This window comes from Arvicanthis niloticus, chromosome 28 (genome assembly GCF_011762505.2).
Source record: "Arvicanthis niloticus isolate mArvNil1 chromosome 28, mArvNil1.pat.X, whole genome shotgun sequence".
Taxonomy (NCBI): domain Eukaryota; kingdom Metazoa; phylum Chordata; class Mammalia; order Rodentia; family Muridae; genus Arvicanthis; species Arvicanthis niloticus.
Genome location: NC_133436.1, coordinates 24,675,230 through 24,700,514, shown reverse-complemented (window position 1 = coordinate 24,700,514; position 25,285 = coordinate 24,675,230).

Below are 25,285 nucleotides of genomic sequence, written 5' to 3'. Positions count from 1 at the left end.
CAAATTAAATGAAAAAAATATTTATTACATTAGTTTCTGAAAAACCCATTGAAAAAATCCAACACCCCTTTATGATAAAAGTCTTGGAGAGGCCAGGGATACAAGGCACAAAGCTAAACACAATAAAGACAATATACAACAAGTTAATAGCCAATACCAAATTAAATAGAGAGAAAACCAAAGCAATTCCACTAAAATTAGGGACAAGACAAGGCTGTTCTCTTTCTTTCCATATCAATTCATTATAGTACTTGAAGTTTTAGCTAGAGAAATAAGACAACTAAAGGAGATCAAAGGAACAAAAATTGGAAAGAAAAAAGACAAAGAATCACCATTCGAGGACAAAATGGTAGTATATCTAATTGACAAAAAGTTCTGTGAAAGGCTTTCTTCAGACCATAAACTCCTTTAGCAGAGTTGCTGAATAGAAAATTATATAACAACAAAAAGAAACCTTCCTATATACAAATGATAAATGGGCTGAGAAAGAAATCATGGAAACAAGAACCTTTATAATAGCCACAAATAATGTAAAATATCTTGGGTAACTAGAAATAAGCATGCAAAAACCTGTATGACAAAAACTTAAAGTCTTTGAAGAAACTAACCAAAGAATTTATCAGAAGATGGAAATATCTCCCAAGCTCATTGATCAGTAGGATAAATATAGTAAAAATGGCCATCTTACTAAAAGTAATCCTCAGATTCAAGGTAATTCCTATCAAACTTCCATTAAAATTCTTTACAGACCTTAGAAAAATAATACTCAACTTCATATGTAAAAACAAACAAGCAAACAATAACAAACAAAGAAAACTAAAATCAATCTGTATAATAGAAGAACTTTTGGATATATCACCATTTCTGATGTTGACCAGTACTGATAACATCTGGATGTTATTGGCAATAAAACGGACAGGTTAATCAATAAAATAGAAATGAAGACCCAGAAGTAAATCCACACACCTATGGATATTTGATTTTTTACAAAGAAGGCAAAAATATACAATGGATAAAAAAAAAAAAAAACATTCTTCAACAAACTGTGATGTTCTAACTGGATGTCAACATGTAGAATAATGTAAGTAAATCCATACCACTCTGCACAAAACTCAACTCCTGTTGGATCAAAGAACTCACAAAAAACCAAATACAGTAACTGGATAGAAGGGAAAGTGGAAATATCCTTGAATACATTGGCACAGGAGCCAACTTCTTGAACAATACATCAACAACACAGGAATCAAGAACAACAATTAATAAGTTGGATCTTATAAAACTGTAAGGCCAAAGTCCTATTGATGAGGAAATGGTTTTCCCCAATCCCATATCTGACAGAAGACAGATATCTAAAATACATATAAAATTCAAAAACCAGACATAAACAAACCAAATAATTCAATTATATAACAACAGAGTACAGATCTAAACAGAGAATTTTCAACAGAACAATCTCTAACGGCTATGCTATGAACTATTTTCATAGCAGTTTTTTTTCATAGTGGCCAGAAACTGGAAACAACTGAAATGTCCCTCAACCAAAAAAAAAATGATTTTTTAAAAATTGTACATTTACAGAATAGAATATTACTCAACTTAAAAATAGCATTATGAAATTTGCTGACAAATTTCATAATTTAGATTGAACTAGAAAAAAAAATCATCTTGACTGAGGTAACCCAGTCCCCAAAAGACAAACATGGTGTGTTTGCACTTATAAGTGGATATTAGCCTTAGTTTAAAATATATTCATGCTAAAATTCATAAACCCAGAGAAGCTAAATAACAAGGAAGGCTCAAGATAGAACAAACGATTATCCTGGGAAGGGAAATTAGAACAAATTTCCCTCAAGAACAGGGGGCTTCTGGGGATGGAAATAGGAGGACTCAGGTTGGGGGATTGGATGGGGAGAATACGTGGAGAGAGGACTGGAATTCTGCATTGACATAGAAACCTAGTGCAAAGGAAAGTCCATAGACTCTAAGAGGGTGACACTAGCAAAAACCCTACCATTCTCTGTAACCAGGCAAGTCCCCAGGTGGTGGGATTGGGACACCAATCTAGCCACAAAACCCCTGACCTATAGTTTGTCCCACCTGCAAGATGTGCTGGGACCGGAATCTAGCATAATCATCATAAGAGAGACTTCATCCAGCAACTGATAGGAGGAGATGCAGAGTCCAACAGAGACTCATTTATACAGGAGCTATGAAAGTCCTGCCGAGGAGGGCAGAAAGAATTAGAGGAGCCAGAGGGATCAAGGACACCATAAGAACACTGCAAACAGAATCGACTAACAGGTGCTTAAGTGTGCTCACAGAGATTAGGGAGCCTGCATGAGTCAGTCCTAAGTCCTCTGCATATATGTTATGGTTGTGTAGCTCAGTGTTCATCTGGGATTCATAACAGTGTGGGCAGGGATTGTCTCACACTCTGTTGCCTGCCTTTGGGGCCCTTTTCTTCTATTTTGTTGCTTTGTCCAGCCTTCATGTTAGAATATGTGTCTGGCCTTATTGCAGCTAGTTATTTCATTTTTGGTTGATCTTCATAAAGCTTGCTCTTTTCTGAGGGAGAGCCAAAGTAGAGTGGAGTTAGGGGAAAGGGGAAGTGGGACCAAGAGACTTGGAGGAGCAGAGGAAGGGAAAATTGCAGTTTAGATGTAATATACGAGAGAAGAATAAAAAAATGAAGTAATCAAAATAAATCAATTCTAAAATAAAATAGACAAACAAACAGCAAAACAACCTCCGTGAGAAAGAAAGTTCCTGTGGTTTGCTTGTCAGTCAGGCAAGATTTCAAATCTCAGTTTTTGTAACAGTCACTGTATTAGAAAAAAAAAAAAGTAGAAAATGATTGTGGAAGATAGTCAACATTGACCTCTGATGCACACACACACACACACACACACACACACAGACATACACACACACACACACACACACACACACACATTTTTTACCTCACAGAAATTTATCCACCTCCTCCTACGCTTAACACAGTCTATTATGAGGACACTTTAAGTTATGCCCATGATAATTATTTTATGAATGTTGTTTTGAAACCATATCCTGTTATGGAGTCCAGTATTGTCTCCAACAAACAAACCTCCTTTGTCAGCCTTTTGGATCCATATTATTTAGACCTAAGCCAACATACATACTGGATAAAAGTGACTGGAAGCTGTAGCAGTGATGTGTAGGACACAAATACCAGAACTATGGAGGCTCACCCTGTGGATGCATGACTTGAATTGCCAAATATCCCATCTGCATCAGGACAAGTGCAAGTTGTAAAAATTTTCATTACTTCTCTTTTGGGAAATGGTTGAAGTCTCAGCCTCATGTTTTGGACCACTTCCATATGCCACAGAGATACTCTCCTGGAAAATATGCTTTCTGTCTGGCAGTAATACACATTAACTACACAAACAGACAAAGAGAAAGATTTGTCTTTCAAACCTTTATAAATCTTTTATATGAAAAAAAGTTCTTCAAAGTTTATTTTACACCTAGAAAATGATAATGCCAAGTTAATTAGGTGTTTCAGAATCTAGATAATATTGTCATAAGTAGAGATTAGAATTTGGGGTCAATATAAATATATTTAATGCCAACAAGAATACAAAAAAATACTTAAATGTAGAAAATTCATGTTATTTCATAGACTTCAATGCTATGTATCATATGGATTTATACATAAATTAGAACCTGTAAAAGAAAGCATTATACTGCTTATATATTTGAAATATAAAATACTTTTCAAATTTTTGAAGCTTCAGTTCATTTTGACATGATTTCATTTATTCAGATAAGTATCAAAAGCCTAATTCCATTCTCTATTTTTCAAACCTTCAATCACGCTGTGAGCCAAGATCTTTTGAATCATTTTATAGAGAGAATGATATTCTTTTATACTGACCTAACAAATTTTAACTACTTTGGAGTGTAGCAGATTCAGGACTTGGATTCAATACTGTTGTGCAAGGAAAGGAAGAAAATGTGCTTTGCATTTAAGACTATGATGTAATGTCTCACATTTGCAGATTATTTAAAATGAAAAGCAGGCTTTCACTACTTAGAAGCCTACATTCTCATTGGTATACATGAGAGAGAAATTATACCTGAGAATCAATCTATCTATCATCTGTCTATAATCTATCTATCTATCTATCTATCTATCTATCTATCTATCTATCTATCTTCCTGTCAATTATCTTTCTTTGTGTCTCTCAGTATATAGTAGTAGGCCTGGTCAGAGCAGGTAACATTAAATAATTCACAACTTCTCATTTCAAGCCACACTCCATGCATTAATAGGGTTCTTTAAAATAAGAAGTTGCTTACCAATGCTGCTCTGCAAGCTAATTTTTCCTCACTCCACCCCAAAAAGAAAAGAAAAACAGAAGAAAAACAAACCCTGAAACACAACTATGCCCAAGGGATTGCTTTTCCCTCATTGTTTATTATAACTACAAACAAAGAGCTGCAAAAGCTCATCTCGCCAACAGGCACCCTGACAATCTGCCTGTTTAGTCACCAATAATAATGAGACTACCACCAGCCATAAGCTTAGTGCTAATCAAATGAGGCCCTGCTTCATTCTCCCATTGATACCAGAGCAGCTGCCAAGCACTCCATCTTTAGGACACACAAACAAGAGGTGTGTCTACAACCAGTTGAAAGATAATTGCTCCTAGGATACAGCTATGCTAACCCACAGGCAGAGCAGCATCCTATTTCTCAGTGAGATTTCTTAGACATACAAAATTTAAAAAAACAAATTCTTTCAAAACTACGTTTGAAATGGGCACAATCAATTGTTCTTGTTGCTGATGGGGTTGGATGCTGCTGATGTTTTGATTTATCTTCCCCTTCTAGTTACCCATCCATTTAAGGGGGTACATGTGATTTATAAACGTGGATATATAAGGAATATGTGATGTCACTTCCTTCACTTAGTTCCCGGAGTGTATGCAATTATGAACAGATGGGCAAATGACACGATTCCACTGCTAATGAACTTCCCCACTGAGCCTGAGGACAGTGCATTACCCTTTTGTACTTCAGACTCTTAATTATCAGGTTTTTTTTCAGTGTGAATATTAGACATGAAAACATCTTTGAATTTAAGTCATGTTGATGGAGAATTATGGACATCATTAACTGGCTCTGTTCTGGTTGGGAAAAAACACATGCTTCTGAATGCTGAAGTATAAGACATATACTGAAGGCAGAATTGTCATATTAGATTCTAAGTTAATCATCTATGAAGGAGAGGAGACCTTATTGAACAAGTCATTTGTTAAGGAGCAAAAGCTTTTTATAAGAGATGAAAGATAAAGAGTTAGATACCTAAAAAAACAGGTATTTTTTTATGTGAAATTATATGAGTGCTAGAAATTATGTGAGTGCTAGAAATTATGTGAGTGCTAGAACACAGATGTTGAAAGATACCGATGCTTTAAATTTAGCCCCCGATATGATAATCCATGCAGTTAGCTGAGATCCTTCATAATGTACTGACAGTTTCCCTCACTGAGTCTAAAACACTTTGTCAGCAGGTATCATAATTATTATGTCACTTAGTGAAGATGTGGTCATTTCTACAGCTATCTTATGAAACCTGGACTGCATTCTCCTTGAAAATGTACAGAATAGAGATTTAAGAATTACAGGATGTCTCATTAGCATTCTTAATACAAACAAATGTGTCAGATATATAGGTATAATTTATTCAGTCATCACAAAGTTGCCTACAGTAAGGCCAAGCTAACCTCAGAGCAAAAGCTTTGATTATTTAAGTCTCTCATCAATCTGAGCCAGAAGGATGCTTATGCTTCCTGTGATTGGAGTTATCATCTAAAGATTATAAATATAAGATACCAATTTAAACATAGATTTAAACTACTGTAAATAATGTTTAGGTCACTAATGCTAATGTGACATTTGACACTCTGATTAAAAAAAATACTACGTGTTATAGCTGAAACTGCAATTTAGTTGGCTGTTCTGTATCTTGCAATTGTACCATAAAAAAAGGACTCACGTTTGATATCTCAAATATATATTTTTAAGTGATAATATCCCTTAGAGTAAAATGAAAATATTATAACAAGTTTTATTATAGACTATACTATGTAGTTCACCATTTTCTTTTCTTTATTTGATATTATTGGAAGCACACCCTGGAATTTAGATAAAAATAAAACATGTAAGAAACTCTCTTGATGAGCAAAGGCTAAAAGTAAAACCAAATTTGCAGCATATATGGAAAAGTAAATGCTAGAATTGAAATCCCAGACTGGACAGCACTGCCCCAGAATTTATTGTGCCTCCTGAACACATACAAGATACACACCTTTCTGAATAATTAAAAAATGACCCCATTTTAAAAGTTTTGCTTGTTTTTAAACTAAAATAATAGCTACTAACTTGTAATACACTTTCTATAGCCAAAATAAGAAATGTAACTTGTACTTTTTACCTCCTCTGTATTTGTTTCAATTTTAAAAAGTTACAGTAATTATTTATTTAGCTCTGTACCCATTTTTAAATAGGATTATTTGGTTCTCTGGAGTCTAACTTGTTAAATCCTTTGTTTGCATTGGATATTAGTCCTCTATTGGATATAGGGTTGTTAAAGATCTTTTCCCAATCTTTAGGTTGCTGTTTTGTCCTGTTGACAGTGTCCTTTGCCTTACAGAGGCTTTGCAATTTTATGAGGTCCCATTTATCAGTTGTTGATCTTAGAGCATTGGTGCTCCGTTAAGGAAATTTTCTTCTGTGCCCATGTTCTCTAGGATCTTCCCCACTTTCTCTTTTATTAGATTCAATGTGTCTAGTTTTACATAAAGGTCCTTAATCTACTTGGACTTGAGCTTTGTACAAAGAGATAAGAATGGATCAATTTGGATTCTTTTACATACTGATCAAAAATTGAGCCAGCACCATTTGTTGAAAATGCTGACTTTTTTCCTCTGGATGATTTTAGCTCCTTTGTCAAAGATCAAGTGACCATAGGTATGTGGGTTTAATTCTGGGTCTTCAGTTTTATTCCATTGGTCTACCTGTCTGTCTTTGTACCAATACCATGATGCTTATATCACTATTGCTCTGTAGTAAAGCTTGAGGTCAGGGGTGGTGATTTCCTACAAAAGTTCTTTTATTGTTGATAATGGTTTTCAATATCCGGGCATTTTTGTTGTTCCAGATGAATTTGAGAATGCTACATTATTTTCATAGCAGCCTAATTTAGAATAGCTACAAGCTGGAAACAACAGAGAAATGAATACATAAATATGGTACATATATAAAATGGAGTACTGTGCAGATTTAAAAACAATGACTCCAAAAACCTCCCAGGCAAATGGATAGAACTAGAAAATATCATTCTGAGTGAAGTAACCCATTCACAAAAGAACACACATGATATGTATTCACTGATAAGTGGATATTCAGCAAAAAGCTTGGAATACCCACAATACCACAGCTCCATAGTGCCACAGTACCACAGACCATATGAAGCTCAAGAAGAAGGAAAACCTAGGTGTAGATTCTTCAGTCCTACTTAGAAGGTGTCACAAAATTAACACAGGAAGTAGAGGGAAGGAGGGATCTGGGACGAGAAAGAAAAAAGGGAGAAAATGGAGATAAGATCAGGTGTTGGAGGAGACAGGTGAGAAGTACATAAGGTCAGGAAATTAAACGAAGGTATGTAGCCGTGGAGGGTAGAAAATTAGGGGTAGATACTAGAAAGTCCCAGATACTAGGAAAGCAAGAGGTGCCCAGTACCCAACAATGATGTCATTAGCTGAAATTCCCAACAAAAGGGAGAGAAAACCTGTGGGGACTATACACAGAGGCTAGGCACAGCCCCTGGTGGAGGGATCAGTCATTCTTTACATCTCCCAAATACAACCTAGGTTTCTTAGTTTGTGAATTCTCTTCCATATGGAGACTAGTCCCAAAGTATTGGCTGTTGTGCCTCAGATTCTGAACCTCCCCATCCTTCCTGTGAAATTATTTTGGTGACAGTGTAGTGACATGAGAATAAATTTTCTATTTCAAAAATCTTAATTATATCTCTGAAGACATTTTCCTCTTAAATGTAACATATTGATGGATTTTAAGAATTAAGATGGTACTTAATTACTGGTAAATCTTGAGTGCCATTAGCAGTAGTAATAGTAGTAGTAACCCCTTAGGATTATCATGTCATACTGCCTATTTGATTTGTGAAAACCATTTGAATCATTCATATGTATGTATGTATGTATATATATATATATATATATATATATATATATATGTATGTATTCTCTCAAATAGAAAAAATGAATTAGTGATGAAAATTTGATCTGGTTATATAAAATAATTTATTGTATTGGAACCATTTTCTTGATTAAGAATGAGAATGAGAACTACACTTATTTATGGGTATAAGTATGGAACTACTTGGGGTACTAGGCCTGTGGGGAATTAGGGGTAACAGGTCTGAATCAAGAGTGCAGTCAAGGTGTGTCCAAACTCTGGCAATTTCATCCTGAAATTGGCAGGAGTAAGATCACTCCTCACTTGTCCCAGATGTGGGTATCTCTGTGCTCCTACCTTTGTCCATCAGAGACTGTTATTTAACCTATTTGCCAGTTTAAAATTTCTCTCCCCTTATAAGCTCATGTCCAGCAGCACCTGGAATTCTTCCTTATGTAAATGAGGAATCTCCAGCACCATGGCCCTAGACAATGATATATACTCACTGTGATTGCCCCATTCACCCCTCAAAAGTTTAAATAACCTTTGTCCCCAAACCCACACTAAAATGAGCTGTCTCACTGAAGCTTCCTCCTGAGAGTCTGTTCTCCAGGCTGTCTTGCCTGGATTCCCAACCAGGATCCATCAGTTGTAATCTCACAGCTGATCACAATGCATTGTGTGAGGAAACAGAATATGGTCAGCATATAAGAACAAAGGTTTAGAGAACAGTAGTGAGTTTGGTGTCACATATTGTGACATTGAATTCATAATTATTAATGTGATATTAATAATTTCAACTGCTTTCTTTTTATGGTTTTATATTTTAAATTTTCCTTATTCATTTTCTTTTGAAATTATTCATTTATTTATTTAAAAATTTAAAAACAATTTATTGGGCAAGGCAACACAATATGCAAAAAAGAGTAACAAGAGCATGCCAAACATTGAGAAATTCACTTTGATCTCAGGACATTAGTACTTTGAGTTCTTGAGACATTCATATATTATCTATAGAAATTCAGTACTTGGAAAATGATGTTGCTAAATTCATTCAGGAAAACAGAAAAAAATACTAGAAAGAATTCACCCAAAATACATAAACAGAAATATCAAAACAGTGTTATTTACTTTATGTTAAAATATTACATTTAAATTTTGTTACATAGAAACAAAATCTTACTTCCTTGCTTTTTATTTTATTATAATGAACATAAATGAGGCATTTAAATTCAGGAAGTACATACATTGTGTGCTTCATAAATAACAAGTACAGTTTCATATAAATGTATTCTTTAAATATGTTAGATAGTTAATTGCATTTTTTTCTTCTGACACTATACTTTTTATATTTGTAATATTTGAATTTACAGAATACATGCATTGTAACACAATATAAAGATATATATTTATACACACACACATACCTTTGTGTCTGCATGTAACATGTATGGAGCTCTTTGAGAACAGAAGAGGCTGTTAGAACACTTATAACTGGAATTAGAAGTGGTTGAGAGATTCCTTATGTGTCAGCTGCAAAGGCAATTGGCATCCTTTGTAAGGTCAGGATACAGGTCACTATACAATTCCTCCAGCAAAATAGACTTTTCAAAATTGAAACAAAATAAACTGTCTTTAAAGATTCACTAGTCTGTCTTTTGAATGTAACATATATGTGCCTGTAGAACACCTTGCAAATAATCATGAGGATATGACAGCTTGCATAAGGAAACAAATTGTTTTCTCCAGTGAGATAAATTACTCTATAAAAATATCTTTCAGTCCTATATTCACACAGCTGACAGTTATTGAATGACTTTTACATGCTGAGAGCTGTTGTTTTTGTTTCTTTGAAGAAAAAAAAAAGCAGTCTTCCCTGGAGGAGAAGAATTATATTTGATATAGAAAAGAAACAAATTAAGATATAAACGAAGTAAAATAATAGGAATTAATTTGTTTTATATTATTTAAAAAGTCATCTAAGAAAACATTATTAGTAATGGTATATGGAATTAAAAGCTTTTTTAAAAGGTAACTTAATATTAGAGGTGTAACAAATATATATTTATGTTGAATAGGTATTCAAGAGAAGCATCAATACATGCAAAGTTTTGGAGTCATGAGTATGTCTCATTTGCTAATATATAATAAAGGAATATAGAAGGTGAAATGGCAATGCAGTATGGAAAATGAAAAAGAATCCGATTGTATAAAATAGATCTCTCATGTGTGGCACTATATACATGCAGGCACAAACCTACCACATCACACCACATCACACCACATCACACAACAAGCATATAGACACCTTTGTCAGATGGCTTAATCAAAGAATATAGCACAAATGGATGGCATTACACACTTTTCGTAATAGTCCTCTCACTATGTGCAAAAATAGCAAAAAAAAAAAAAAATAAATAAATGTGCCATACATTTTAAAAAGTGGGACTTCCAAGACAGCAATCATTGGTGTCTTCTGAATTTTGTACTTCTCAGCCTCTAGAACTATAATAAATAGATTTCTGATTCTCCTAAAATATGCTGTCTATAAAATTATCTGATGAGTTCAAAGAATGTGCTAAGACCCATCAAACAATAACATCAAACATGAAAAAAAAATCACAGTTGGTAATTACCGGATATTATAAAGCACAAGGCAAATGGAAGTATATTCACATAAAATATAATGCAACAGTGTAACTAATAAGAGATATTTCCAATAATGAGACACAGCAATATAATACACTACACCCAACTTAATGCAAACAAAATGCCCATCGAATAAAATGTGGCAATGATTCTATAATAAAACTGTCCTACAGTGAATTAACATCATAATAGATAAAGCATAAGTGAAGAACAATTTCAGACATTCAAAATATAAAATAGATATTAAAATTAATGTAATGATCTCTGAGCCTTAGGTGCAGGAATTGAATTATGAATGTATCAGTTTGCGGTAGACACCACAGGATCTCTTGTTCTCTGAATTTTAATAGATTTTGGATTCCTGTAATGCTCTCTGCCTGTTGCAAAGAGGAGTGAAATATCACACTTCTATCCAAGGACCAGAGCCATATAATAATTTATAAAAGAAACAAATATTATTTAAAAAGAATAATAATGCTTTCTATATTTACAGATACTAAGTTTATACTTGTTTTGTGCACTAGATATTATGGTTAGAAAGAGCTGGCTGCCAAGCTCTCAATTTTGGAGAGAAGTCACTTCTTGCTATAATACTAAATCCAGGTTAAATGAATGAAGCATTTACTTTTAAAACTTAAATGTAGCATATAATTTTATATTAGACAATGAATTTTTAAATATTATTAAATAGGTTTCTCAAGAAGATGGGAATTTATCTACCTCAAGATCTAACTAATCACCATTGGGAATATAAGCAAAAGACACTTCATCCGAATACTGAGACATTTGCTCTGTCTTTCTCATTGCAACACTATTTGTAATTTCTGGAAATGAGAAACAAAATAGATGTTTCATGAAGAAGACTGGATGAAGAAAATGTGATAATTTACACAATGGAGGATTACTAACCAGTTAAAAAATATTACATCAGGAAATTTTTAGATAAGTGGATGGATGATAAATAAAAATATTATTCACAATGTGTTAATTTACTCCCAGAAAGATATATATGGTATGCTGAAGTAGAAGTTTCTGGTAGTGTCATGTGGTAGAGTCTCAGGTGTGGTTGTGTGAGTCAAGACTCATGAGAGGACGTTTGATGTTTGGAGAGTATCTCAACAGACAAGACTGTGTACCTCTATAACTAGCTTTGCAATGCATCATTGGTCTTGAGTCTTTGCTACAATTTGTTTCATTGAGAAAGGCAAGGCAGAGGCACTGGCATTCCTGGCTGATTCTAGTCACTCCCTCTGACACTTGCCCTTCAGCAGGGACCTGGCAGTTTCTGCTGATTTGTGTTTGGTATCCTGATAGTACTGGACTGGACTGCTGGTATCTTGACAAGGTAGATTGAGATCACCCCCTCCAAAGAACTACTTCTAAACAGGTCCACATCTCCTTGTCCTATTCACCATCTTTTCTCCCCTACCTTTAGATGGTGAGCTAATAGTAGAGTTGGTCAAAGTATTTGGGAATCCTTATTAAAAGTGGGTTTAAAAAAAAATCTAACACTAGCCAGGCAGTGGTGGTGCACGCCTTTAATTCCAGCACTTGGGAGGCAGAGGCAGGCAGATTTCTGAGTTCTAGGCCAGCCTGGTCTGCAGAGTGAGTTCCAGGACAGCCAGGACTACACAGAGAAACCCTGGCTCAAAAAAAAAAAAAAAAAAATCTAACCCTGAAATGAGGCCCCTAATACATATTCAGCAGAGGACTGCTGGGTCTGTGCTCAATCAGAGGTGATGCACCTAACCCTCAAGAGACTGGAGGCCCCAGGGAGTTTAGAGGTCAGGTGGTATGGGGGCTGGGGGTGGAGACAGCATCGTGAAGACAGGGAATGGAGAGGAGATATGGAATGTGGAACAATCAGAGGGTGGGCAGGGTGGGCAAAAGAATCTGGAGTGCAAAATAATAAATTAAAAATTTAAAAAAAGAGAGAGAGAGAAAAGAAAAAATCTAACCTTAAATCTTGTGTCTGATTATACATAGATATTAGCTGTTAAGTCAATTATAACCGAGCTATAACCCTTACAACCACAGAATCACAGAGGTTAAGTATAGATTATAGTACTAAAGGATAGTACAGATAAATCTCCTTAGGAACAGAAAATAGAATAGATATGGATGGATTGGTGGCAACTGGAACATGAGAATCAAATGGAGAGAGGGATGTCCCAAGGGAATGAAAGAAAAAATGTGAGAAAAGACAGCTAAACTTAAGGACCATTTGAAGAGTAGAATGGAAACCAAATACAGTAGAAGCCTTCATATGTGTACTGTGTGTGTGTGTGTGTGTGTGTGTGTGTGTGTATCATAGAGAAAGAGATAGATGGTGGATAGATGATAGATAGATAGGTAGGTAGATAGATAGATACATAGATAGATAGATAGATAGATAGATAGATAGATAGACAGACAGACAGACAGACAGACAGATAGAGACAGACTATCTGTTCCAAACCCAAGTCTAGTTTTCACATTTTTCTCTCTTTTATTATTCTGCATATTAAGCTTCTGACTGATGTATGACTGGTAAAAATTCTTTTCTATTCGGTAGGCTTCCTTTCCACCCAATTCATTGTTTCTTTAGCTGTACTGAGATTTTACTCATATGAGTACTACTTAGCAATTGTTGACAACAGATCTTGAAGGAACTGAGTCCTATTTATGAAGTCCTTCCCTACACCTACATCATGTATCGTCTTGGGTATGCTTACTTATTATAGGTTTTCATATTTGATTAAGATGGAATTGATTTTATGCAAGGTGATGAATAGGGATCTATTTTCATTCTTTTGCATGTGGACATTTAAGTTTTAAACATCATTTGTTGAAAATGCTGTCTTTTATCCAGTGCATTTATTTTACTATTTTGTCAAACAAATTTGATGGGTTTAGTTATGAATATGCATGTTGTAATCTTGAACTTTTTCTATTGTCCTATACATCTGCTGTGCTGTCACAGTCAGTTCTGTTCTATTTATTTATTTGTTTGCTTGTTTATTTACTGTATTTTCAGGTTATCCCTCAAACACTACATTTTAAGCTGAAGATTATTTTACTATCTGTGGACTTTTATGGTTCCATATAACATTAGAAAAGTTTTTTTTATATTTCTTCAAATATTTAAAATAGATATTTTGTTGGGATGAAACTGTAAATGGCTTTCAGTAGAATGGACATTTTCTTTATATGAATTATATCAATCCATGGGCATATGATACCTTTACATACTGTATTTTATTTCTCTATCTTTCTTTGGAGGTTTCAAATTTTCACTGAAGGGGTTTCCCCCTTTGATTAGGTTTATTTCGGAATATTTTATTTTATTTGAAGTTATTGAGAATTGAATTGTGCACATGATCCCTTTCTCTTTATGTGTGTGTTGAGTGTATGTAAAGGCTACTGGTATTTGTAGGTTTGTTGTGTATTCTGCAAATACCTAGAATTTGTAAATGGTTTTAAAAGTTTTAGGGACCATGATATAAGGGAGAGGCCATAGAAAGAGTAACAGCAAAATACAAACAATTTAAATGGGGAAATTATAAAATGGAGATTAACTAGGGAATGAATGAGAGGTGGAGAATGTAAGACAAAGATAAAATAACAGTGGTATCAAAATAGATATAAGTAATCCTATTAGTATCTATTTACCTGAAAACAAATCTAATTCATTTAAGTGCATACATACATAAATAGTTTAAATAAAAATTTCCTATCTTAGCTTCATGATGCTTCCCTCAAATATCATAAACTACTTTGAAATAACTCCAATGTCATGAACGAGAATCACACTGTTGAGTTCTTCATTCGGTTCATGAAGACTCCTAGAAGTTTATAATTATGATCCATTGTTGTTGACCTTGGTTGCATCTCAAAGCTTGAGTAAAAGTCCCTATTACTAAAGATACCATATACCCCAGATTCAGCACTGGGAGCATTTAAGGTGGATCTAACCTGAAAACCTCATCCCAAAAAACTTGATTTTCATGGTTCGAGAGTTGCCTTGTAAGCTTTTAAGTCAATAATTTTACATAGTAAGGATGCCCACAAAGTACAACTGTCACTATCACAGAATGATACCACTACAGTGTGATGGTGTAATGCTTATCTTGGTAATAACCAAGCACTCTCCATTTTATCCTAGGACTTGCTCAAACCATGCGTGATACTGGATACCCAGTCAACTACTCAAGGGCAGTATATTGACAATACTTGTAGAACTTCTACTTTACACTTTAATTACACAGCAAATTTCTAAACACATTCTCAGTATTTACTCTTCCATCTAAAATAAATGTATGTCTTAACTTGATCAAATGACTATTTGCAACAGATAGAGATTACTATAGAAAGCACACTGGTCAAAATGTAGAAAATCCAGCCTCAACTGATACAACATAAGTCCTGCACCAATGCGCTCAAGGATAATAGCAGAAAAGTGATGAGAAAGATTGACAGAACCAGTGGAACAGGGAGGTTGCTGTGAGATGTCATTTCCTAGAAGTATTAGAAACGCTACCTCTATGAAGTCTCATCAACATGCTGCTCCTATAAAAGTACAAGTCCAATACTAGTGGATATACTTAGAGAGGATGCAAACAACATGAAGCAGAGAACTATAGGCACCTAGAAGGAAGAAAGAGCCCTGGTTGGTTATCTAGTATCAAGTGGTTAGCATGAAATCATATGCTAATAAGTAATATTATATGAACTGACAAGGTTGTATTTATAGATTTAGAAATCTCTCTTTCTCTGTGTGTTTCTATAAAAATTTTTTAAAAAGAAGCCCACAGTTATTTGAGGGAGTGAGCTCAGTCCATAAGAAGTGTTTGAGAGAAGCTGGGGAAAGCTTATATGTATCCCAACATATTATATGTTGGAATCATATAATATTTTTTTCAACTCTACCATATACATTTAAAATATCATGACAAAGCCTAAAATGAGTTCTAGAAGGTTAAGTTCAAAGTCTGTGAACTTGGGGTTTGCAGTGTGTGGTATTGAAGAGAAATTTTTAGTTTAATCTGGGTGTTTTGTTTCTGAATGCTGTGAAACTCTAGAATTGCATATATTCTGAAATGTATGTGCATGCCTCACAGATACTTCTGTTTTGCTTTTAAATGGAACCAAGGGAAAATAAATGGAAAAGAAACTGCTTTCAGTGAGAATCTGTGTGTGAAAGCTGTGCTTAGGTAAAGGTGAAAGATGAAAGGAATGGTTTTCTAAGTCCGGTGCTTGATAGGAAAGAAAGACATGGCAAAGCAATGGTATTGGAGAAAGTGCTCCAAAGTGTGTGGTGGAATCTGATCTCAAAATACTTCTCACCCTGCCAGAAACTACTGCAAACGGCAAAGGTGTTGATGCTACATGGCTCCACATCTGGCTCCACATCTGGCTCCCATCAATTCTTTTTCCTCTGGTTTTCCTCTCTTGTCTCTGAAGGTACCCTTCCACATTCCCAAGGCCTTTGAAACACATGTGCTGCCTCCTTGCAAATATTTCTTGGCTTAGGAAGAATGATCTCTTCCAATGTAACAAAAAACCTAAAGCGCACACAGCAAATGTGTATTTCAACTTATTTCAAGGACTTAATAGTATTGATCTTAACACTTTCTCCTAAAATGCTTTCCAGGTCACTAGTCTGTATAGCTTTAAGGAAGCAAAATGCCAACTGTTGTACTAATGTGTATATTTTTATTCAAGCTTCATGAGATTTCTTTTATATTTCATACTAGCTTTCATGAAAACCCATTTTAATATGGATTATGTGTCTCTTTAGACATAAACTATATTTAACTTTTTTTTTTTGTCTTTCGTTTCTTTATTGAAATGGTTGAGATGTGGGCACAGAATACTGATTATACTGAAGAAATAAGCACCAAATATTTTCATTTCCTTTTTCCATGCTTTATGAAAGTCTCTATAATCCACTTTATAACTTGTAATGTCTGTTTTCATTAAGAATGTTGAATCCAAAATATGATAGGTCATTATCATACTTAATTTCTGCATCTCCAAGACACAGCTGGCATTATCTGTTTCCTGCCTGTGTTGCTAAGCATTTTGTTCCTGTACTTGCTTTGTCTGACCTGGTAGACTTCTCTTGGCTGGACTTTGTTTGGACTTTTGGATGTTTGACCTAATAGATTTTATTATAGACTTTGTCTATAATGGCCTTATCACCCCTAACTTTGTAACCATAGGAATAGGAACTATTAATTTAAAGATAGTAAGAAATAGGTTATGAATATAGTAGAAAAAGTCTAAATTATTCTATTCTCTGTATAGTTTTGGTCATTTTATTCTATGAATGTCACAGATAATACCGGTTAACAGAAACAGAATGAATGCACAAGTGTTTTTCCATACCCTAATCATGGATCTAAGATGCTAAGAAATGATAGATACATGTAGTTTATGAAGATTTTGAAAGAATTAGTTGAACACTGAACTTTGAGGGGAAGGAGAGGAGAGGATAGGAAAGGCTAGGAGGGGTAGCTTGCAAATTGTGATTGGCTTGTTATGTGAAAGAGATTCCCCAGGTAACTTTCACCTGTGGTCATCTCTATAATCCATAATGTAAACAGTAATTTTTCCTCCTCTGACAGAAACTTTCTTCCAGGAAGAGAGGGAGACTTCCAACAAGAAAATATTTTGTATATCTTATGCCCATTCACTTGGTTAATTAAAATATACACAGATTTCTCATATAAAATGACAGCATTTTCATCTTATTATAAATTCAGACATCTGCATTTTTTCAGAACTTTCAACCCAAAGTACACTACAAACATGTTTGAGGTATTATATTTTACTCTTTCACACTATCGTTGCTCAAATTATCCTTTAGTCCTAAATTCTGACAACAGACATTTTCTTACATGTCTAAGTTCAAATTTGCCCAGAGTTTCCTCTAGTTCAAAACATTGCCAATAAACATTTTTTACACATCTAAGTTCAAATGTTGTACATGATAATGTTCAAATTATCCTCTACACAGTTTTCTCTTAATTTGATAAAACTATCAATCATGTTGATTGATTTAAAAATTCCTGGAAATTGTATTCAGCCCCTTTTATCAGCTGGTTATTTAGAATTTATGCTCTTAAGGGGTTTTATATTTATCCCCTCTTTATAATTACTGTGTCTAAGTTTGATATTAATAGTTTTATTTTCTGCTTTAAGTTCAATGGTGTACATGCTGACCTCTTGTATTTTTTTCATTTTGTAAATGAAAAAATAATTTGAAATATAATTTAAAATATTAAATAAAAATTCAAATTTATTATCTTTATTGAAGTTATAAAACTCTTTCAGGGCTATGAACATCATTATTGTACTGATTCCCTTAAATTTTATTATTGCACCCCAAGATTTTTTTTAAACTCTTGAACTTTTTGATTTTCTTCTCTCTGCTTTTCCCTTTTCATGCTGCAGCTAAGCAATACTGTAAGTACTTTTGTTTGTTGAATATATCCACCTCTACTCTATTTAAAAAGAACCAATTGTTTTCAAATGTATCCTGACATTTTAGAGTGTTTATAATTATGAAAGTTTTACTAATGTTTCTACTCAAAGGCATATATTAGACTCTTTTTGTTATCTAGCTAGAACCTTTTTTTCTTCTCTACACAGTCTGTTATTCAGACATCAATTCTCATTATTTCTGCATTACAAGGTCCAACTAACTTATTTGAATACATAGAGGATAATGGGTGATGGTCAATAATATTTGGTGTTTAAATAAACATCTTTCTATCTTACCATAGCTCAAGCAAGATGTTTATACCAAAATTGTAAAATACTGCATAATTTGGGGGTTGTTTTCAACAAATATAGTGTAAAATGTACGATTGTTTTACAAAATTAATAGTACCTATTCCTAAAGGTACTATTAATGTGAATGGCTGTCACCAAGCGGGTTAGAACTGGCATAAGAGGCCAGTACAATCTCTGGAATGAAAAGAGAATTGAGAGTTTAATACAAAGGTGACATCAAACCAAACCCAAAAAAATCAGGTCAATAATATAAGAAGCAAAGTGTGTTTTTAAAATTTGGTGGAGTACAGTAATTTTAGAAGTTAAATACAGGACAAAAGAAACTATATCTACAGCCAAGATCTTAAATTTGATAGACTATCAAAAGTTTATGTGTGCTACATGATGAAAGATATAGAAAATTTGATACTATTCCTAATATTTCTAAACTGAAAAAAAATATTAGGGGTGAAAGAGAGTTCAAATATTATACAATTGCTGCTACTATGATTATCTGTTAAAAGAATAAGTCCATTTGAAAAATGTGGAAGATATCTCTATATATACTTGGGCATCCTCTCTCAAAACAGTTGAAGAAACATGAGCTAATAAATTACACTGTGCATATTTACTGGGAACTTTTGAGGCAATCTCTAATCTAAATAGTGATGTAGAGTTGGACATTCAGACACAAGAGAGACCAGTTTAACATGTCAGTTATAGTTTATTCCAATAATCTCTAAGGATATTTTTATCTAGATATTTGTGACCTTATTCTATATCAGTTTATCAACATATGCAGTCCTGTCTGCTTTATTATCAAGCCAGTTCATCAATCCCAAGTATTCTTCTCAGCAATCCTACCTCATCTTTGGTTCTCCATCTCTGTTCCATTACGTTGGCCATTTTTTCATTTGTTTGTTTCTTTTATTTTGGTTTTGCCATCCCTACTTTTTAAAAAACCTTTCTCTCTCTTATCCTTAGTACATCCATATTTTTTCTAAATCAATCATCCATGCTATAAATGATAATAAAGAAGCCATTATAAAAACTTAAGTTTCCCATTTTTCTATCACTTGAAAATCACCAATGAAAGATACTTTTCAACAGCACAGGGTCTGAAATCATTTTTTCATACACAATTAAGTCAGTGTACAGTCATTTGATACACTGTTTATTTACAGAAAGTGTCAAATTTCTGCCTTCTCATCAAATAGAGCATATCTTGCTTATTCTTTCCTAGGTGTTTATTCTCCACTGTTTGCCCCTCCTTGGCCTCAAGTCATGTCTTTGTGTCATTTTGCCAGTCACATTCATGCATAAAATTTCCCATCATCCCACCATGTTTCTATTTCCTAAAGTTTTTCTTTAGTATATTACAACATGTATCTTCGGTTTTTCATTTATACTCTACATTTTGAATTAAAATATTTATCAACTGAAGGCACGATGTTATTAAGTGTTCATTTATATCTCTCTCTGAATACCTAATAAAGCCACCTGTGAAATAAAGAGCAAATGATTTTAAAATCAATCTTTAAGCCTATTTTTCAAAGCATGACATTCTCTTCGCATTTTTAAGTTTTATGTTTCATATTTTACAGGTAGTAATAACACCAACTCAACTAAATATTTTCACAGAAAATGTTCTTGTTTTAAGCATTTCAACCAGTGCCCTAAAAGGTGTTTGCAGAGCTCCATTAATTTAAATAAATAGCATAAGAATAACTCAACCCAGGAATGAACTCAGAGCTCACTTTTGCAAACTCTTTTCTTAATGAGCCTTGAAGTAAGTCTGGAAACAACCTTAATTCTTTTGAGCCACTTTTGTTCTATTTGCTCTTTTAGAAGTTCCATGGTTAAATAGTATTTTAGTGGGAGCAATCTGAAACTTCTCTATTTGACTAACAGCAAGGACTTATTTAATATTTTCTTTTTTCTTTTAAACTATAGAACAAATTGGGTCATGGGAATATATTCAACCCAAACACTGCATATTGGCTTGATATGGAAGGAAAATTCTGTTGCATAATTAGATATTGTGTATGTCTGTAGTACAATGATTGTGCTTGTGTAAACTGAGTAATGATATATGTGAGAAATTAGAAATGTAAAGAAACACTACAAATACCCTGGAAAAGCTAAGCAGGAACATGGTTCTATCCAAGAATTCCTAAGTTAGGGCTTCTTAGATGTCTTAAACGCATACTTTTTACAAACAAGTTGTAACTGCACATGAGCTTATGTCTTATCTAGAACATTAATTAGTACTCACAAAGCATGCCACAACAGAGAGGTATCATTGACCTTACATTATACTCCATGGAAAGATTTATTTTGGTTTAGAATTTTTTAAATGATGGCAAAATTACATTCAGGCCCTCTCTGCTGACTATTGTATTTTTCCAAGTTATTATGATAGATTGTTGAAGAATAGACCAAGTCTTAAGTGATGAGATTCTGGCATTGGACAGGAACCCATGTCACTCATGAGAAGTGAACCTCCAGTTTTGCTACTTGGCTGATGAATTCAGAGGTGGGCTATACTTCTTTGTTACCTTATATTTCTGTTTGTAAATAGGTATCCATGTTGCCAGCAGTCCAAAAAGGATTGGTAGTTCAAAATAGGCCAAAAGAATAGAACAACGCACTGAGATTGTTAAAGTATTCCTTCATATAGAATAGAAACTTAGTACAGTATAGTTTTCAGTCTTCAGCTTTGGATCTCCATGAGGATGTTGGAATCTTCCATATCCTACTGGAATAATGCTGGGATATTGGTATTTCTTGCAGCTATCTTTTAAAGTAGGTTCAACCTGAATTATAGCACCTTTCCATCAGTCAGTACTAATGACAGAGTAATATGCTCAAAAACTCACAAACATAACAGCAGTATTAAATGTGCCAGCAATGATAAAATGGAATATAGTTTAACTAAACTCATAATTACCTTTCATCCTTCACAGTATCTTTTTGCTCATCCCTTCCTAACTTGTTTGTATCAACCCTCCAACAAGCAAATACAACAAAAATCCCAAAATTTCAATAATATTTAGGTTCAAATGACAACCAGAAGTTTTAATTTTATATTTGTTAGTTCACTTGGTAATGAATAAACACTAAGCAGTATGTCATTGTTTGACGATCCATATAAACCAATATATTTGTTTGGAAGGAAGCTTTATAAGGTGGGTCAATGGACTGTCCATGGCATGACTGAAGCTAGTACATCTACAGATATTTGCAATCATATCTAAAATAAATTAAAATCCAAGTCTGACCTGCAACCCCTGACCTGATTTAGTTGCCTAAAGCAACTAAATCAGAGTTAAGACCAGCCTTGGTCACATTAAAAAAAAAAAAAAAAAAAAGTTAAGACCTGGACTCCTACTGGTGCTACATGAGACTTTGCTCAAAAACTTGAACAAACAACCAAAATATTTTTCACACATATATCTGATTACAGTTTTCATTCTGACAACTCTGCCAAGATCCTCATATATCTCTGAAACTAAACTGTCACTTATCATGACACAAAACTGTGTCTCCTGGATTTTATTCCAAAGAGGTGAAGACTGTGTTTGCATAAAATCCTGGATAAGGTCATTTTAGTAATATCATTTTATAAAATCTATTAATATTTTTCATTCGTTTCACTCCCCACTTCTATGCTGAAAGTGGCTCCAACAACCAACATGTTAGTATTTATTACATATACATATATGTATATATACATATACATATATATATGTAATATTACATATTACATATACATATACAAGTTTTTCATTTTCCTAAAACTGTGTCTTTCAAATACATAGATATTACACACACTTCTCACTTCCCAACATACATTTAAAAATACCAAGTATACTTGACCAGGAGAACATACTTGTCCACATACATTTCTATTGTAAAATGACCCCTATCCTAATTCCTACATATAGAAAGTTACGGCTCATTCAGGACTATGATGTACATCATTGACATTTTAATTTCCAGCAGGTAGTATAATTTTTACTTAGAGCAACATTCTTCTTAAACAAAGAAATTGCAAGTTAATCTACCAATTATCAGTCTCTGAGTCTTTTATATTCCTCATTATAACTACATTTTGAATAGATATAAAATAAGGAAACTCAACAAATTTGTTTTAAAAGGTTAGATTGGCTTTTTTATTAACCATTCATGGTTGAGTAGAATTTTCTTCAAAAATGGGAACTATTCTGTATATAGTAGACAAATGGTGCTTTACTAGGAACCTGGAAAAAGAACACAAAAATGAAATGACAAACACACACACACACACACATACGCACACACACAGAGGCATGGGCATGCATGTACTCACTCACATGTGCACACACTTGTCAGACTGCACATGTGTGGATATCTGATTAGGTATCCAGACACTTCATGATTCATTGCTCCCTATTCTCTTCCCTCCCTCTCCCTCTCTCTTCTCATCTTCCTCCTCTCTGCCTCCCCCTTCCCTCTCTTCCTCTCCTCTCTCACATTCCTTCTTTTTTAAAAAAAACATAGACATGTTAGAAAACTGTCTGACTTGCTTCCTGAATGTAGGTAAGGATCATTGTCTTTCTGTTTTCTCTTCTGCTTTTGAACAGTAGGTATGATTTTTCCCATGCTGTGAAGAAAAACTCGGGGCTAAAACAGAAATTTGAATTCAAAGTTCATAGTTCAGCCTAGAGTTAATGGAATGTGATTTTCCTATTAAGAAGTTTCATTCAACTTCTATCAGCTGTTTCCTGAATCAATACATTGCCCTGTAGCCTATTGTGTTTAAGCTGCTGCTGCTTAAATCAATAAGATTGCCATGCTGTCTATTTCAAAATTCCTTCTCATTGGTTTTCAATTATAAAAATCCAAAAGGGAGAAAAGGGAGAGGTTATTGAGAACATATAGGTGACCTCCTTGTCAGCTGTCCAGTGCAGCCTGTAGCTTTGACTCTGAAGAAGCCCTTACAAAGCATAAGCACAGACATTTCCCTTCCATCTCTTTGTGTGGATAATGCACCTTTATGAGATTTCACTGCAAATATTTGTTTTAAATCATCCTTCTAAAACCGTTAAGGCTCATTCATATTAATATATTTCTAATAAGACCTCTAAACTTTATATCATCACCTGATTTCCTCCTTTTAGGATAGATCAAAGAAACATCTCATTTCCAGTCTTATTTAAATCTTCATCTTCTTTAAAGGCAGTAGAAAGGCCAATTTGCCAAAATAACCCATTTCCTTCCTTTCTGCTCTATCCTCCCTTCTCTCAGGAAACAGATAACTCAGACAGCTTTTCTGCATAATTAATCAGTTGTTCTGCTCTGCCTCCGACTAGCCTAGCTAGTCGGAATATTTTCTAATTAGTCATTTATAAAGTTATCTAGATAATTTGTAGTTAGAAATATGTTAGATAATTAAAATGTGAATCCATTAGACTGCCTCTTTCAAATTACATAGGCCTATTTTAACATCATTACCTGTTTCTCTCTCTCTCTCTCTCTCTCTCTCTCTCTCTCTCTCTCTCTCTCTCTCTCTCTCTCCCTCTCTCTCTCTCTCCTGGACATTTCCCAGCTGAGACCTTTTGCCTTAAGCGTTACAGATCCCAATAGATTACTGTCTAATTTCACAGATAGTTAAGCCACATATTCAGTCTTACATACCTTTAGCTAAATACACATCAGTAGAATTAAGTAATTAGAGACCAAAAGGCCTCAACCATGTTGTTGATAACTTTTGTTATTTTTCTGAGCATGTAAAAACATTCAGTTGATTCTGCATTTTATTTTCCAATAGAAAACTTCCAAATATCTTCTTCCCTCTATAAGAATATAGGTCCAGGTTTGCAGGTTTCAGTGTTTGTGCTTTGGCTTCATTCCTTTCTAAGACATTTTATTTAAACTTTCACTGTTCATAGTATCATGTTAATCACCTCTGATCTAATGCATTTAGAGTGTTTCAGCTATTGCTTAAAGGTCAAATGTTCATCTCAATATCCAGACATCTTTAAAATCCTGTACATTGATGACCTTAGTCCAGTGGGGTTTTTTTTTTTTTTTTGTATGGGAAGCTAGTGAAACACTACTAATGAATTGTTCAGGACAGGTAGGATTTGTTAACCTACATAAATTATTGAAAGTTGTGAGATAGGACAAGAAATGAGGATTCTGTTGTAAGATAGATTTGCAGCCCCAGTGCTCAAGAATACATGCATTTTTTAAAAAATCACACAACATATTCCTAGACTGTACTAAAACTTCCAGTATTAATCTTTATGAGTTTTGTATCTTATGTTCTAGACTTATCAATACTTTCACTCACTTTAGCATTTTCTTTGATCTATCAATAAGAATAAATATATAGATTACAGAGGTGTCAAGAGAATAATATAGTAGGGAAAGTAAACTTTTCTAGTATTTTAGGAGAAGGGCCAGAAATAAGTAATACGAAGTAATGCACTGTGTGCGTGCGTGTGCGTGTGTGTGTGTGTGTGTGTGTGTGTGTGAGCGAATGCATATTTCTACGTGTATTTCTGTATAGGCACTCATTTGTTTGCACTCCCATGTATGTGTGTGTTTGCTCACATGTGTGTATGTACGTGCATGTGTGCAT